This window comes from Peromyscus californicus, unplaced genomic scaffold (genome assembly GCF_007827085.1).
Source record: "Peromyscus californicus insignis strain IS unplaced genomic scaffold, ASM782708v3 Scaffold_9__1_contigs__length_137607984, whole genome shotgun sequence".
NCBI classification, from domain to species: domain Eukaryota; kingdom Metazoa; phylum Chordata; class Mammalia; order Rodentia; family Cricetidae; genus Peromyscus; species Peromyscus californicus.
This window is the reverse complement of record NW_026294617.1, coordinates 76,331,685-76,347,526: the sequence shown is the minus strand read 5'-3', so window position 1 is coordinate 76,347,526 and position 15,842 is coordinate 76,331,685. Positions and strand designations below refer to the sequence as shown.

Sequence of the window (15,842 nt, the reverse complement as noted above, 5' to 3'; positions counted from 1 at the left end):
CACAAAAGATGTTGCCTCCACACCAACAAATCCTAACTGGTTTGAGATGGAGCGGAGAACCAGGAACCAGAAAAAAAAATCAACCACAAACCTCCTCCTATGTAAGGGCTCCTGGTTCCCTCCCACCCTAGCTCCTCCCCTGATCACCTCTTCCCCTCCTGTTAACCCCATACTTATGTTTTTGCACTGTCTCTAAAATGTTTTACTTATGGAACTTCATCCTCTACCCAAGCAAGATGTCCGACGTAAGCTCTCACGATAGCTCTCGCCCTACAACAGCTCCGTTTGTCCTGATACATCTGCAAAAAGACCTTTTAAATGCTGTGGAGAAACTCTAGGCAAAAGGGCCCCTCATCCTTTCACCCCAAGCCAGATACAGTTTGTTACATGACTCTTCTGTTTCCTCCTGTTGCCTCCCTTTGAAGCTACTTCTTGCTGGCTCATTTTGGTGACAATGGGGCTAGTCACTGTCACCCTGAATCAACTCTCTGCCCACTTTCTCTCACTGACCCACCTCTGCTCCTCCCTATCCCTTAACCTTTCCAGAAAAATCTCTCAGTTCTACTCTGTAACCAAATCATCTATTTCCAGCCCTCTAAGAACTATTTCCCATGTCTCCACAGGAATGCAGGACAACAACAGCATGATCCAATGCAGCTGATCAAGTTAAGACTCCGCCTGCTATGTGACCTGAGGACCCCTTCTCAATGGACCCAGAACTACCCCCTCCAACAAAGACCCTCCTCAGCAGAACACAACTGTAGTATCCCTACCCTGTATTTTGTTTATATCCTCTCAGAGCCAGGAATGCTGGTTTTCTGCTGAAGAAATGCACTTCCCAGCTCCCCTTATGGACTACTGAAGTCTTTCTGCCCCTATAAGGGGCCCACATCCCATCTTCCTCGGAGGGCATTTCGGCCATCTTCACATACGGATGACAAAGACACCCACTTGCCATAAGTAAACATGGTCCCGCCTAAGGTCAGACCAAGCCTCCCTTTTTGCCTTCTGTCTCTGTCCAGCAGAACAGTCTTTTAAATAATCTAACAGACAGGTGGATCCCTGGGACTGGCCAGCCACCCTAGCCAGATCAGTGAGCGCCAGGCTCAGTGAAAGACCCTGTCTCAAAAATTAAGGTGGAAGAGACAAGGGAGACTGCTCAGTGGTTGCTCTTTCAGGGGACCTAGGTTCTATTCCCAGCACCCACATGGTGGCTCACAATCATCTGTAAGTCCAGTCCTAGGGCCTCAGACATACAGATAAAATACCCATACACATAAAATCAATCAATAAATTTTAAGCCATCACTGACGTTTGTTTAAGAAAATAAATCAGATGGAGAACAATTAAGGAAGACGGCCAGCATCCACCTCTGGCCTCTGCACAAGTGTATACACACACACACACACACACACACACACACACACACACACACACACACTCAATTACCAACACGGATTAAAAATGGACAAAAGATCAGAACAGACATCTATCAAAAAAAAAAAAAACCAACAGATGCCAGATGCACATATAAAAAAAAGTGCTCAATATCATGGGCTTTGGGAAATGGCAACCCAGCTGTGAGACATTGCTTCCACCTTCAGGGATATTCAAACCTAAAACTCCCTGCACCTGGTGCTGATGTAAACAGAGCAGCAGAGAACTGCATTCTCTGGGGGGGAAACACAGAACATTCTTTACAAAACTAAGCATAGTTTTACCATAAGACCCACATTTACACACCTTGGTATTTATCCAAACAAGATGAAAGCCAGTCAAAAAACAAAAACAAAACAAAACAAAAAAAACTGCACATAAGTCCCTTACAGCAGCTTTGATCTTAAACTTGGAAACAACTAAAATGTCTTTGAAGATGTGAATAGATAAACTGTGACATTCCAATGAAATGTTACACACCCATGCAAGTATACAGGCACACATACACACTCACCCACACACTCACACAAACACATCTACCAATCTATAAAAAAAAAAAATGTATACTACTGAAAGAAGACAATATGAAAATGACTACACACTTCGGTTCCACGTCTATGACTCTGCAAAAGGCAAAACTATGGAGAGAGTTGAAACAAAAAAAAAAAAAAAAAAAAAAAAACAGTGGTTGCCAAGGATTTCAAGGGAGTGATGGGCAAATGATTAGAGCGCCGGTGACATCAGGAGCGTCACACTGTCCTGCTGTACACTATCACAATGGTACACAGGTCATTATACACGTGTCGGTTCATAGAGTGCACACCACCAAGAGGAAGCCAGAAGTGAACAGGAGACCTTAGGTGATGAGGCAGTAACAGGGGCTTCCCGAGTGTAACAAACGCACCATGCTGGTACAGGGCACTGAGAGTGGTGGGGCAGGAGGCACACGGAGATTCCGTACCTTCTGCTCAACTCTCCCACGAACCGAAAAACTGCTCCAGCTCAGATTACAAGCATTTGCTCTTTCCCACATTACCTTGTAGAAAGTCGGTAGTGCCGTCATACTAGGCAAGAAGAAAAATGAAATATTTAAAAATATGCTATGTGTTTAATAAACGTACAATCAAAAGTATCTATTAAACGTGCCATAAGCTACCATTCTTCTGGGTTCTGTGTTGCTAGAGATTATGTCTAACAGATTTATATTTCAGTTCAGTTTTCAAAACCACCTACCATTGTCAGAAATCTTTATTCATATCTGCTGAGGGGTTACCAAAGGCGCAGGGAGAAAATGTGACTCTTACCAAGGTTCCCAAGTATGACAGAAAAGCAAAACAGTCAATTGGAAAGGGGAAACTTTTCAGTAATGCCCCTCATCAAGCATCAAGCAAAATGTGCTAACCACATGGCATTGCATAGCAGTGAATCCAAGCTGCGACGTTTCCTAGAAATAAAACCCAGAAATAATGGTTGCTGCCTTGTGATTTACAGCAGGATCCTGACAAAGGTCTCAGAAGGCCACAGGGATGTAATATGCCTCCTTGAAGAATGGCCACACCTAGCTTGGGAGACAGATGCACAGAACATGACCTGCTGTGTACATAGACACAGCTATCCCATGAACTGCCTGTGGGAAGACAAGTCCGACCTCATGACAGCTGACAGGCCTGTCCACTCCAGGAGGAGAGGCTGCGCCGCCATCCATACTTGTTGAAGTAAAGCCCAAATCCCTTCTCACTCTCTCAGAGGTGTTAGCGGAGTTGCTTCCTCACCCCAGACTTTCTCTTTTTTTATTCCCCTCCCTACTGGCGCTCAGGGAACCCCGATGATTTTCCTAGATGGACAGTAAAAAGGCTCTTCCTAGTTCCAGTGAGGGTGGACAGGCCAGCAAGGACATAGATGAGGCAGTGGCCCCACCCACACAACCTGAAGTCATTACCCTCCACCACCATTCAGCAAGGATGCTAGCACAAACACACGAAAGAAAGCACGGCACAGCTCTGCATCTTCCAGCCGGAGCTTAGCAGTCAGTCCCACTGAAAAACGTGAACAATAACTAAGAAGACCAGTTTCTTTCTTTCTTTCTTTTTTTTTTTTTTTTTTTTTTTTTTTTTGGTTTTTCGAGACAGGGTTTCTCTGTGTAGCTTTGCGCCTTTCCTGGGACTCACTTGGTAGCCCAGGCTGGCCTCGAACTCACAGAGATCCGCCTGGCTCTGCCTCCCGAGTGCTGGGATTAAAGGCGTGCGCCACCACCGCCCGGCCAGTTTCTTTCTTGTCTTCCTTCTATGATAGAAGACAATAGTCAGCATTAAGGTGTTTCATGCCTTCATATCTGCATTTACCCATGACTAATGATTCATCGTGAACAGAGTTCCGAAAGTCCACCCAATGCCATGCTGTGTTCTGGACAGACAGTCTCTGCCATGTGTGCAGTTGAATTTTCATGAAGAAGTCAATGAAACCCAGGCATTTCAGGCAATGCCAGAGACTGAAGGAGAGGCTAAGGATGGCCTGGCATGACCAAGACAACCTACCCGGAAGAGAAGAGACTTAGCCTGGAGAGAACAGAAAAAAATTCAGCTAGGCTGGAAGTAAACAAAAAACAAAAAAGAATAGTAATTCGGGGCAAAGTTCTGTGCCCAAAGGCCTTAAGGATTCTAAATTTGGTCTTTCCAACTGATGGCCATAGGAAATTAAAGGCTTGAAAAAAAAATGTGGTTTATTGTTGTTGTTGTTTTGTTTTGTTTGTAAAGAAAGAACTTCACTTCTCAGAATGAGAGCCAGTCGGATGATTTTAGAAGCCCAACGATGCTCCTGGCAGGAAACCTGCGAATGTGGAGCAAGTCCCTCCCACAGAAAGCAGTTCTGAAAGTTGTGCCCATCAACAGACCTACACTCCAGTGCATCTCCAGTTCAGAATCTGGGGCTCCAGGCAAGCCTCTTGACGTCTCTCTGATCTCCGGTTTCCTCGTTTTTAGAATGGAGATAATGGCAGTTATCAATGAAATGAGGCAACTCATGTAAGCTGTCTAATTTATTCTGTGTACGTGCAGAGGTGCACATGGACACAGGTGAACATGGAGGCCACAGGACAGCCTTGGGTGTCTTGGGTGTCATCACCCAGGTGCTACCCATCTTTTTATGAGCCAGATCTCTCAGTAAACTGAAACTCACCAAGTAGGCTAGGCTGGCTGGCTTCAGGGATCCTCCTGTCTCTGTCTCCCCAGGGCAGATGCCACCAGGCCTGGCTTTTTTAACATGGGTTCTGGGGATCAAATTCATGCCCTTGTACCTGCAAAGCAAGCACTATACCAACTAAGGCACGCATGTCCCCAGCCCCAAATGTCTTACTGTAATCACTGACGTATTCAATAATGTATTCCGTAAATGGCGATGGCTATGAATTACATGAAAAGAAAGCAAGAAAAATATTCAATTATTCACCTGTGGGGACAAAAACTGAATTGGAAGGAAACCAAGTTTGAGGAGTTAATCTGCCCTCTTCTTCTACTGCTATATTTTGGCCCTAGTAGTCAGCTTAGTCTGTAAAAAGGAAGAGGCATGATCGATGCCTGACTTGGTTGCAAAGAGCAGGATAGTCCTTGGCGTCTTGCCTTCTCATAAACACTTTAATACTGAGAAGAAAATCACCTTCTTCGGTGTAGACCTATAAAAATAACTGACCATGCACTTGCATTAATCCATTCCATATGTTGCTAGAGTTTGAAATCCAGGTTGGCAAAGAGGCTCAGTAACATGGTTCCCATGAACATCTTTTACTAGACACCGTGACAAATGCTTTTAGGGTCTTGTAAAACTGGGAAAAAGGAAAAGTTTCGGTATGCCATGAACTAGAGGTTTTATTTCCCATCGCAATGAGTCCTCCCAAGTCTATGAGAAAGATTCCATGGCTTTACTATAGAAACCAAGTAAGAGATAAAATAAGCTGTACGTGGGCTGGGGATGGAGCTCAGTTGGTAAAGTGCTTGCCAAGTTTTCACCAAGGCCTGGGTTGGATCCCCAGGACAGCATAAAATTAGGTGTCCTGAAACACACCTCTTTCCGCAGCATTCAGGAGATGGAGGCAAGAAGGATGGGAGCCGCGGAGCTGTTCAGTCATCCTTGGCTACACAGTGAGTTGGAAGCCAGCCTGGGCTACATGAGACCTGATCTATAAATAAATACAAGATGTGTGTCATTTTTCATTGCTTTCATTTATTTATGAACTTCAAATCAGACATCCTTTGTGCATCTGCTAGTTAGTTATAAAGCATCAGGCAGGGGGAAAAAAATCATTGTCCTCGAGGAGTTTGCAATTTAGAGGGAGAACAAGATGAACAGCTCTCATGACAGACTGGGAGAGATGTCACCAAAATGCCATGAGGATAAGACGAATACCAACTAGGAATTCTTGAAAGGCTCCCATGAGGGAGTTATGGATTGCAACAAAAATAATGAGAAGCAGCACAGGAATGTGCTACAGGTATGTGGTGTGACCTGAGTAACCAACGCTTGAGAATGTGTGTTGTATCTTGGGATGAAAGCTGTTTGTTGCAAGGACCAGTAGATAACGTAGATACAATAGAGAAGGGGGTAGGCGCTCGATATGTCAAGAACTCTGAACGCCAAATTTAAGTTTTTAACCTTTGTCAATTACATTAACACTACATAGCATGTGGTATACTCAGAAACCTGCCAAGAGGCAAAGAAAGGAAAAACAATGCCTTAGAGAGAACTTCTCAAACGGCCCTCAAGGCACCCACACAGCTGCGATCTGGACTTCTTCTTCATGAGGCTTTCTGTGTTCTTGCTTTGGAAGTAGACAAGTTCTTTCTTGTCTGACTGTATCCTTTTTAGTAACCAACTTTTACATTTTCTCCTTCCTTTCCCAGGACACTAAAAAAAAATTAGGCAGATAAGTAGATTCTGGAGAAATCCAAAGAACTTTTGGCAGGAGAAAGAGGAAATGTTATGCAAATCCATCAGCCTCAGACATGCAGCCTCCAGTGAGGTCACCCTGGTTCCTTCCATCTGGCTGCATCCTCTGAGTTTTCTGATTTCTTGTCACTCGCTCCTTCATTCCTGTAGTTTTTGAACGCCATCATGTGTGTCATGACCTAGAAGGCAGCCTGACTTTCCCTTGGTTCAGTCTCAGGTTATCTCGCTCTCTCTTGGGCCATCAGTTTCCTCCAAGGATCCTACCTCCTCCTACACATACAGCCAGGGTGTGCAACTGGAGACTTTTTTCAATGCGTTTCGTTCCATTTGAACATTTTCCTCATTTCCCATTCTAATACTAGCTGCCTGGAAATGCCGGTTGTTCACTCCAACTTAGTTCCCATGTTTCATCTAAATAGCAACGCCAGTGGGAAACCTTTCTCCCCCTCCAAGCCATTTACCCGGGGTCCAGAGCATCCTTCCTCCTGTGAACTTCAGGTAAACCCTTCTCCCTACTCAAGAGACATTCACTTGGCTTTAAAGTGGTGTTGTACATTAACTAACAACCATGCGTTTCCTTAAGGGAAGGGATACATTTGGATAGACGTGGAAGAGCAGAAGGGCAACAGAGTCACACTCCAGCTGTGTTCAAACTTGCCCCCTTGTCCACCACAGCTCTCCCAAGACCACGAGCTTGCTAGCCTGTTGCCTCACCGCATTTACCACAGCGGTCTCTCGGGAAGAGGACCCACTGTACGGGAATGCTGACGGCCAACTGTGCCTGACTCAGCAGGCAGGATTACAGCACCACCAAATTAAAGTATGCCTCATAACTCATGTAGAGGGGCAGCCGATTCACTGGGGGATGGGAGGGGGGGGTAAGAAAATGGTTAATCATGGAAAGTCCCAGAGGAAGTCGTAAAGTCCCATTCGAGGAGTCCTGCTATTGTTTATTCTGGCTGTAAGATACACCCAGGGCCCCTGTGTCACGGCTCCTCTTCACCCTCCCTTATCCCAACATATGCCTCACCCCAGGCCACCTGGGTCTCAATAAGCCCTCTGGCTGCAGGCTTCAGCTCTGTCCACCACCTGCCCAGGACCAGCCAACGTGGACATTTGTGACTGGGAAATTCTAGCAACGCCAGACAACGGCCCCTCTTGGGCCACCAGCCGCTGCCTAGCCCAGCCTTCTTCGATCCGCAGGTCCTTATTGTGCCTTTTGCCCCGTCTTGGTCGCAGCCCCTAAACGGTAATTCGAGTCGGGCAGACAGATGAAGAGGAGAGGAACAGACACACATTTCACAAGGACCCAAATTAACCTGCTGCCCCTCGCAAAGTCCCCATCCTCATCCCTTTTCCTCACGGTGGGGCTGGGGGCGCTGACTGAGCAAGCAAAGGGGAGCGCGATCCAAGCTTGTGCACCGCTGCACACAAAGCCCTTCACCTTCTGCTCGCCTTGGAAGCTCCTCCCTGGGTTTGGTCTCCTAGGGTCTCTGATGCCCCCTTCGGTGGTCTGTGGGACGGTCCGACTCGCTCAAAGCAGTGCAAGTCTCAGCCTCTTCCTCACCGCCCCTCATCACTGAGCCCAAAGGGAGCTCTGCTCGGCTTTAGGGACGCGAGGGCTCCCCGCGCGTCCACGGTTCCTGAGCCCACGGGATTGGCAGACCACGACCTGGAGTGTGGGACACAGCTTCGCGCGGCAGCTCAGCCACAGGCATACACCCCAACCCCCAAGGTGGTCAGTTCCAGTGCCCAGCTCCCCATCCCCGAAGGGGCGCGCCCAGCCTAGCGGCGCTCCTACCTGCGATGCGCCGGGCGGCTCCGAGCGCAATGCCGGAGCCTGGCGCCCGCGCGTCTGCCGGGTGCAGCGGCGGTGCGGCCGCGGGCTGGCACTCGGGCTAGCTGCCCGCTGCCTCCTCGCTGGGGCTTCCTGTGGGGCTGGACAAAGGACATTTCCTGGGGAGGAGCGGGGGAATGTTCCCAGCATTGCCCTCGATTTGTAGTTCACGGGGGACTTCCTGCCACCGCAGCAGCAGCAGGGCCCCCTACTCAGACCCCAGGACTGGAGGAGGCGTGCTCACTGCGTCCCTGGGACACTGCTGGGCGGGGAATGGTGCGTGGCTGACGGCTGACCCCACCGGGCGCCAGTGGCAGAGTCGCGGTCCTGCAGATGTGTGCTGCATGCACCGGCTCACTGTCCTGTGCGCGCGGTGCGAGCGGCCTTTTCTTTAGAAATTAAGTTTGTGATGGGTTTCTCTCTAAGTAGACTTCCCCCCTCTAATAGATGGTCTTCCATGAGGGGAGTGACTGAGATGGGGACACACTCTGACACCCAGCGTGGCCTGGAACTCACCTGGACCACTCACCGCGGTTCTCATTCCTCAGCTTTCAGGCGTGTACCAAACCGAGTTTGTTGTTTTTGATTGTTTCTCTTGTGTGCCAAGGCTCTGCCTTAAAGCCCCCCCCTACATGCCTAGGCAAGTGCTCTGTCGATCCACCAACTTTTCCACCTCCCGGTTTCTCTAAACCCATAGGTTCTCAACCTGTGAGTCGCGACCTTTTCACAGGGGTCACCTAAGACCATCGGAAAACACAGATTAATTACATTACGATTCATAACAGTAGCAAAGTTACAGTTATGAAGTAGCAACGAAAATAATTTCATTGTTGGGGGTCACTACAACATGAAACTGTAAGGGTCACAACATTAAGAAGATTGAGAACCACTGTGCTACCCAGTCAGGATTCAGCTGCGGCATGTTAAAGAAAAGAACTGGACTGCCCTCCTAGAGTCCAGATCCTTAAGGTCTTGGCATTTTGTCCCTAAAACCATAAGGAGCTGATCCATTCCCAGATACTGGCCCGGTGGGTGACATCCCTTTCCTCCACTGTTGGCCTCCGCCCAGGCTTCTTTTCAAGAAAATTAATTAAACTGAGAGAGAAAAAATAAACCTCATGAATTAGATATGTGAAAACCCTGAATTAGGAACGTTCTGGACCTTTTCTTTCTGTCTTACCCTCACTCACCAATTAGGATTCAGCTTTCTCAGCCCAGTGAAACATCCCATGGAATGTGTGTTTGGGCAGGGGAAGGACAGTGGTAGCCCAGAAAGGGATGTCCCCTTCTCTCCATAGCCTGGCAAGGGTCTGTGAGTCTTCCATGTGTTCCCATCGATTTGTGGGGAAAGTCGCGGTAGGGCAACATAAAACTAAATGGGGGAAAATGCTGTGCTTTCCAAAGGATGGTATGAAGGCAACTTGAAAAATAATCTGGCAATAGCACCACCCAGGAGGCTGGGGGCAGGAGGGTGCGGAGTTCAAAGCCAATGTGGGGCTACCTAGCAAGACCCTTGTCCATAGGTAATGCACGCATACATACACCATCAGAAGGTCACAATTACCTGTCATTTCCATTTGTCATCTCACATTTCGAATCTGCATAAGTAGGGACATTTGAGTGAGGACTTTAGGTCTGTGTAAAGAACAGTTCTCTTCTAAGAATACTGTAATCCTTCCTCTAGAGCCCTTTAGTCATGGGGGGATAGGATGGCTGGTTTAATTCGAGGTGTGGAGCTGCTGACAAACGGGTAGATGGTTTACTTCCCAGAAGCCCTGGTGGATCTGTTGACTGTCCATCTAAATTAGTCGCACAAAGTACTGCCCCTTCGCATTTGTAGCCTTGGACCATTCCAGTGAAAAAAAGCTTCCCCCCTCTCCCCCTAGGGAAGAACTCATTAGTCGTTCATCACATCACAGACGGACGCAGCCTTGCAGTGCTCGGTCTGAGAGGGCAGCAGGCTTGCCCAGTGGCACTGAACACGGGCTACTCTCCCCTCGCCAAAGCTGTTTGGTTCCCCTTCCTCTGACAGCGCTCTCTCCTACATTTCTCACTTTTGCTGATGATGCCGAAACTTGACTCCTTACCTCCACCACGCCATATCACACCTGCCCCTTCTCTGTTTGTTTCCAATGTAGTTAGTTCATTATTTTGGGAAAGTTTCTTTTTACACATACTCATGCCTTTATTAGCTTTCAACACTGATCTCTCTGTTGTAACTGAGTCCCGTGAAACCTGTGGTCACTGTATGTAAGGTATGGTGTGTGTGTGTGTGTGTGGTGGTGTGTGTGTGTGTGTGTGTGGTGTTTGTGTGTGTGTGTGTGTATGCGCTCTAAGAGGTGAGGGGAAGGGACACTAGCCATAAAACTGGATCTTTGCTTCCAGACTAACAAGGGTCTGTGAGGTCTGCTGTAGGTTACCCACTGAGTAATTAAAAGTATGTGTTATCTTCCAGAGCCCAAACCCCAGTTGACATGATACAGCTCACACAATCACTACGCATCATCCAAGTCCAGTGATGCAAGAAGGTTCTATATAGGAATTTGTGTTCTCAGAAGATTCTGGTCTTCCCATAAGCCCTTTTGTCTCTCGAAGGCAGTGGTTCTCAACCTTCCTAACGCCGCGACCCTTTAATACAGTTCCTCATGTAATGATGACCCCCAACCACAAAATTATTTTTGTTGCTACTTCATAACTGTAATTTTGCTACTGTTATGAATCGTAATGTAAAGTATCTGTGTTTTCCGACAGTCTTAGGCGACCCCCGTGAAAGGGTCATTTGTCCCACAGGTTGAGAACTGCTGCTCTGAGGTGGGAATAGAAGATGGAGAAGGAAGAAGCAGACGAGGTGTGAACTTGGTTTCTGAAGGATGGTGACATCAATGGGAGTGGGCTCAAAACCAAGTGTTGTTCACGGAGTTTTCCTTGTTTGACTTTCAACATGCACAGATCAGGGGACTATTCAGATTTTGGCTGGAAAAGAAACGGCAGATGGTAAAGACAGAGGGGAGAGAGGAAGGATGAGGGATTAGCATCCAACAAATACTCGTTGAACCAACCCAAATTCCTGCAAAGTAGCGTGATTGGTGATGTTGTCATTGAAACGGACAAAGTGCACATTCCCGCTGAGACTCACAGAGTCTGAGACCAGACAGAAATGGCATTCCTTTCTCCCTGGTCATACTCCCTTCCCTGCCCTCCACATCCCCAGGGGAAGATGATGAATGAGGGAAAGAGAGACTCAAGCCTCCCTGGTGCTGGCGGAGAAGCCTTCTCTGACTTAAGGATAGGTTTAAAAAGGACACGGCAACTTCAGAACAGCCGAAGCCTCCACGGATTTTTATTTTACTTATCTTTAAATAAATATTTCACCATACCCTTGCCTTTTATTTTTCTTTCTGGTTGTGGTTATTGAAAAAGAGCCTCTTGAATATGAGGCAAGTTCTGTAACTGAGTTACATCCCAGCACACTCTTTTCCCTTTTTATTTCAAGACTGTGTCTGGCACTAAGTCGCCCAGGGTGGCCTTAAACATTTACGCTCCTCCTGCCTCAGCCTCCAGGGAATCTGGAATAACCAGTCTGTGCTGCCAGGCCCTGCTCATTTTGTTACTTCACCACCTTGAAGTACAATAAATAGCTATTCTCATCCTTGCCTTTCAGAGAGGGGAGTTGAGCTTAGAAAGATTAGCCAACAGCATTTTTAGAACAAATAGCCCTTGTGCTTTGTATTACTAACATTATGATTATAGTTATTTTAGGTGGACAGGAAGTAGGGCTTACTGGTGGTGAGGGTTATAAAAGATAGGGTTGCTGGAGGTGCCTTCTCAAATGCAGGGCCTAACACTTGTGCAAGGGATGACAACTGGGGATATATTTAATCCTGTAGCCTTTGGGGATAAGCCACTTGTCATCCATCGCATTACCAAATTTATCTTCATTAAACTTGATAAACCCCATTTCTCTGAAATGTGGGTCTTCTGGTGGCCAGAGAAATGACTAGGACCCAGGCATAGGGCTGTGTCCTATGCTCTTTGTTTTGTAGCCTGATGGTGACAGTCACAATGACATAGCCAATGTGAACCTCGGCCACTGTGCCCCGAGGCTTCCCAAAGGCAACTGTCTACCTGTGTGGCTTCTAGACTGGGAACAGCCTGAGATCAAACATGCACATCTCCTTCAAGGGTGGTCTTGAGGTCCTATAGGGCAGCCATCCATTTTCCAGCGAAGGGTTGGATGCATGACCAAAGAGGCTGCTTTTGTAGCCATTGCACAGAGAACACCCAGTAAAGAGGAAAGGAGCCAGGGTGCAGACACCTTAGAAGCTTGCAAGCATAAGGGAGATGCCTTGATTTTCTGAACCTAATAACTAACCATCTCCCCTTAATCGGATAACAGTACCTTTGAGAAATGGCCCCTTTCCAACCCCAAGTCCTTGCAGTTGAGAGAGAGCCAGATGTTGCCTGCCTTCATTTCAATGGAAGAATGTAACCAAGATGCACAGGTTTCAATGCTGTATGAGGGACAGAATGAGAAGAAGAAGAAGAAGAAGAAGAAGAAGAAGAAGAAGAAGAAGAAGAAGAAGAAGAAGAAGAAGAAGAAGAAGAAGAAGCAAAACTGAGGAAAGGAAGAAAGAAAGACCCCTCTTTGTGATATTGTTGGGTTGTGCCTGAGGCTTACACATTCATAGGCTTTTTTGGTTTCTTGAGCCAGAACCTGGGGCTCCAGCTATTTTGAGTTAAGTCCTGTGCTTTGCAGCTGAGAGTTCTACGTAGCTGGACATTGGACATGGGAGGTTGCAGTGTAGCAATTGACTGAGTAGTGGATAGGTGAGAACAGGAAGGTTCTCTCTGTGCCAGAGTTGGGAATTGGATCCTTGTGATGTGAGGACCAAGGGACTGAACCAAGAGCGTCAAGTCAACATTTGAGAGGTGAGTCTGAGATGTCCCGACACACAGATGTTAGAATTTTAGAGGAGCTGGTCACTGATGGTTTCACAAAGAAGCTAAAGAAAGGCGCCTGGGAAAATGGCTTCTGTAGAAGCAGAGAGGGAGGAAGGACAGCCTAGCTCCAAGGTGCCCTGTCTTCCTGTCCCCAGAAAACCTAAGCGGTAAACTGTCAAATACGTTGATCCAAGCCAGGCTACAAAGCATTCTCCGCCCCCAGAGATGACAGGAAAGATAGGAGAGTAAACACTGATCCTGGAAAGACTCTCTCCTGGGTCTAAAGCAGCGCGGTTCCCAACCTTCCTAACACTGCGACCCCTTAATTCAGTTCCTCAAGTTGTGGTGACCCCAACCATAACATTATTTCTGTTGTTGCTTTGTAACTGTAATTTTGATACTGTTGTGAGTCATAATGTAACTATTTGATATGCAGGACATCTGATATGCAACACCTGTGAAAGGGTCTTTCAAAGGAGTCACAACCCACGGGTTGAGAAGCCCTGGTCTCGATCAACTTCCTCCTTCTGTGCCGTCCATGCCCGAGGAGAGGAAAAGCTGACCCCCTTTTAAGTAGGATGACCGTATGGTTTGTCATGTAAATGAGGCAATTCTGAGTGTGAAGGGGGTGCTATTAATAATTAGACCTAGCTGATATCGCCAAAGCAGGTCACCCTAATTAAAGAGCTGTCATGAGGACATGGTCTCACATCGAAAAGCCAACCCCTTAGTCCTCCTCACCACCAGACAGTTGTTTCTGGTTGGCCCTGGAAGAGGCCAAGATGGCGGCTAGTCAGGTAAGGCCTGGAGAAGGAACTATCCCTGAGCCTTTCCATAAGAGACAGCGCCAGGGCTAAGGGTTAGAGCACAGATGAGTTCTGTACTCCGAAATGCAATGGCCAGTAGTGGCTGAGATCATGCCTCCCAAGAAGGGGACTCTCTGAAGTTCCCATCACAGTCCAGTTAAAGAATGTGGCAAGAGGGCTGGAGAGATGGCTCAGCCGTTAAAGACTAGGCTCACAACCAAAAATATAAAAGAATGTGGCAAGAATCCTTCTGGAGAGGAAGACTGCGGGTAAATTGGAAATGGGCCAGAAACCTCTCCCTTTGGGGTAGGTAATTTTCTATTCTGATGAAATGAGATTAGTGACTATGTCCTATACTCATGCTTCTGTCCAGAGTAGCTTTTGAAGAATAAAACCAAGAACACTGATGGACTCTATCTAACAATGACTTCATGCATCAGCAGCCTTGAGGAACGTCACTGTTCACCCACAGGCACTAACTTGTCTTGTCCACGCTTTCCCGAAGTAAGCTTCCTGTTGAAGTGCACGGTATGAAGGTGGGTATTTCATTAACATGTTCTTATTTTTAAAGTATATCTTGTTCCCCAGAGACTTGGGGGAAATGGAAAGTTGAAAATATTTCCCATGTGGTCAAAGGAATTGGGCGGGGCTGTCGGTGAAGAATGTTATCACTGGGATGTGCCCAGCTGATTAAAGGCAATCCCTAAAATAGCCTCCTGCCCGCATTGTTTCCCAGAGCAAATGCCCAACACTGGGTGGGCTTCATCTCGGTTTGGATGTCCGATCTGAAAGGCTGGGAAGAGGAGGAAACCCTGAGTCACAGGAAAAGCCAGACTCAGAGATTCCTCTCGCCTCAACACTCCCAAGACTAAATGTATTTTGATCCCGAGTCTTAAAAACAAACCTTTATCTGATTTAAAGGAGGAGCGTGAGGTTCTCTGCCACCAAGAGGCGGCTCGGGATAAGAATGTCCCTTGCCACTGCTACGGAATTGTGTTGGAAATCCATGACACCCCAACAAGAGAAGACCCTCGAGATGCTGAGATTAGAAGTGAAGAGTCCCGGCTGTGGTTTGCAGAAGCCAGGGCCATCCGCGTGGAACTCACCGTAAGCCAAACGCCCTCTCACCTGTTGAATTTTCACAAACAATCTTGTTTTGCTGTTTTTTTAAAATGAGGAGAGATGGGCTCTAAGAAGCTGAGTGAACCCCAGGCTGCTCATCAATAGGCATTGGGGACTGAGCTTCAACACAAGACAAGAAATTTTAACTGTATAGGACAGTGATTCTCAACCTGTGGGTCACAACCCCTTGGGGGTTGAACAACCCTTTCACAGGGGTCACATATCAGATATCAAGCATATCAGAGATTTACATTACGATCTGCAACAGTAGCAAAATTACAGTTATGAAGTAGCAACGAAAATAATTGCATGGTTGGGAGTCACCACAATGTGAGGAACTGTATTAAAGGGTCACAGCATTAGGGAGGTTGAGAATCACTTGTATAGGGACACTCAGAACGGGAGTGGGAAGAGGAGATCCAGGAAGCCCCATCCACCCACCCTGTCATCCATCCATCCATTCGACAACCTGACACTCTCTGTGTTAGCGTGTGTCCGCTCTTCTTTTCTGTGCATCACTGCGCTCCAGGGGCCCCCGCTATGAAAGACAGGGGCCTGAGAGCAGTCACACAAGAACAATAACCCTGGGAGCACTCAATGCTGTCAGTAAACTGGCAGGGCTGGCAAGGGGCACACAAGACATTAGGAGCTTTCAGAGATTCTTTCTCTTGTGGTGACATTGATCTACAGGGTGGAACTAGGCTTTCTGGACATCTCAAATAATGGCAAAACCCTGAGATACTGTAAGGCAGGGGGGTGAG

At 47.2% G+C, this 15,842-nt stretch overlaps 1 protein-coding gene across 1 annotated transcript in view; it reads right to left on the bottom strand.

The window, feature by feature from the left end:
* The window catches only part of Znf697 (zinc finger protein 697), a 37,416-nt gene extending 29,104 nt beyond the window's left edge, over positions 1-8,312 (bottom strand). The window contains exon 1 of the mRNA XM_052731078.1: positions 8,177-8,312. The gene's annotated coding sequence lies outside the window, so the exon portion shown is untranslated. The remainder of the gene's footprint in view (positions 1-8,176) is intronic.
* Between the last annotated feature and the right edge of the window lie 7,530 nt (positions 8,313-15,842).